This window comes from Megalobrama amblycephala, linkage group LG8, assembly GCF_018812025.1.
Source record: "Megalobrama amblycephala isolate DHTTF-2021 linkage group LG8, ASM1881202v1, whole genome shotgun sequence".
In the NCBI taxonomy this organism is placed as follows: Eukaryota; Metazoa; Chordata; class Actinopteri; order Cypriniformes; family Xenocyprididae; genus Megalobrama; species Megalobrama amblycephala.
Genome location: NC_063051.1, coordinates 7,253,883 through 7,256,358, shown reverse-complemented (window position 1 = coordinate 7,256,358; position 2,476 = coordinate 7,253,883).

Below are 2,476 nucleotides of genomic sequence, written 5' to 3'. Positions count from 1 at the left end.
TTGCAAACGACTTTTCTCCAGTGCTGTGGCGTATTTCTAAGTGAAACGGAATATTGAATAGAGGGCAGAGTTTTACTTTAGCGCTCCTCCTCTCCATCTCTCGCTCATAGCAGACTAACGGTCGGAGGGGAGTGGTTTAAGCGATTTCAACCCATGCCGTCAAACTGATGTCATCAGAGAAGGGGCACCGTTGGAGAGGGGAGGAGCATTTTCAGATTTTGATTAAATATTACGAAGCCAAACAATTTTTTGTGTGGATTGACTTGCACGGATGAATTGTTCATTACAAAACTAGCAATTTGAGCTAACAAAATAAGTTCAATTTTGATTTTATGTGTAATTAAAGATGGAGAGGAGGAGCGCTAAAACTCTGCCCTCTATTTAATATTCCGTTTCACTTGGAAATACGTCACAACACTGGAGAAAAGCCGTTTGCAACTTCCGGTTCACGCAGACTTTAAGTAGCCTGTCATTATCACTTGCATATCATAAATATGTATACAATATAATAACAATAAAAAATAATGTAAATACTACTAATAATTAATTGTTTTGTTAAAAGTACAGTATGTAGGATTTCTGTCCACTAGAGGTCACTAGAGGCCTATTCAAAACAAAGGCGTAGCTTGATGACGGCAAGTTTGAGTGCGGAATCTTGGGAAATGTGGTCTTCACCTCACGGCCGGTGGAAACAATCGGGATAGGACTCGGGAAGAAATCATGTTCATGAATGCGATTATTAACGTTACTGTAGTATGAAGCAGAACAGGACTTGCCTGGAAAATCCAGCCTCTCCACTGTACCAGCGGATGAGTCTGGTCGGCCATTGAATCAATTCGATTTCTAGGGCGGAGCAAATCCGAGCAAACAGGAAGCGGAGTAAACCAATTAGAGAAGGGCGGATATGACGTTAGCAAAGCGACAAGAGAGTCAACAGCGAAAAGTAAATAATTAATGTGTTTTTGGTCATTTAAAACTGAATTCACGGCTGAATAGAACAAACTCTCGGGTCTCCCTTGCGCAATCTTTGTTGATATTGAAGGGACTTTCGCCGCACTAGAGTGACGCTGTTTGCGTCACTGAAATAAACGAATCTGATTGCACGGTGCGGTTTGGAGTTGACTCGAATTGCGACGGAGGGCGGACTGACCAGACTGATATATCTTGTAGAAGATATATCAGTCTGGCCTTGCCAGGCAAGAGCAGGACCGAGTGTTGTTGGAGCTGAACGAGGCCGCTGGAGCAATTGCGCAGCAGACGCCTCACGAGCAGCGGAACTTTTATTATGCCACAGTCGCCGGCGCCGCTTCCGCTTTTCCGGTCATGAGTATGAGGTAATGCAGCTCTGTTTATCATATTAGATACATTTGAGTGTGTTGAAAATGATGTTATAACGTTACTCTGTGCGTTTGCTCGGTGGCTGCTGTGAGACACTTGTTGCACACTGCAGTAACATAGATTGATTTTAGAATATATTAAAGGTGCTAAAGAGGATCTTTTCGTCGACTGAGAAACCAAAGACTGTTACTGAGTTTTTGAAATGAGCGCATGCGTAAGAACAATCCCCCTCCTTTCGAGGGAACGCCTCCAAAAACTCGTGCACGAGTATTGGAACACGAGTATTGGAACACGAGTGTTTACCACCGGCATTCGCTGTATCGTGTTAGTGGATTCATTATGTCGGACTCACCGCAGGTAACTCATAATCTGCAGTTGTTACTCCTGTCTCCGGACAAAAACATTGCATGCGGCGCCTGTAGAGTGTGGAAAGTTACTGGAGCGCGCAGCTGCGCTCGTCTCTCACAAGGAACGTCATAGCAGTGATTGACAAGCCAGAGGGCCAATCAGCGCACGTCTCTCACAAGGAACGTCACGGCAGTGATTGACAAGCCAGAGGGCCAATCGTTTACGCGATGATCGCGTAAATGATTGGCTGATGTTTTTAAGGCCCTACCTCGCGCACAGATGATGTATATTAATATTATTCCTTTCAGTGCACCTAATAAATAGTTTTTTATCAGTTAGTAAAGTAATATTGCAAAAATGTATAAAACAAAACATCCTCTTTAGCACCTTTAAATGCTGGATGGAGCATCCATCCCGGAGCCTTGGTTAAAATCACAATTTTCGAACAATTAACAAATAGTTGGAAACATTTGGGATATTGTTAGTACTCAAGTGAACAAAATATATAGGCTAACACTGGCCTAATGGTTTTTGGATATTTTACTGCAAAAAATCTTACATATTGCACCTTTAAATTAATGTTTTAAATATTTTATTTATACTGTGCTAATAAAATCGACAGATTGCGTCCTGAAATTGTATTTATTTTTTACTTGTTTTTATTAATATTTATTATTATTATAAAATTCATTTAAAAAAAAAAAAGGAAATTCCTTTAAAATAGTTGGCACCTCGACAGTCATTGTATAATTCGGACGGTGTGTATTCACTGGCTGGTCGGCTGAGAGTG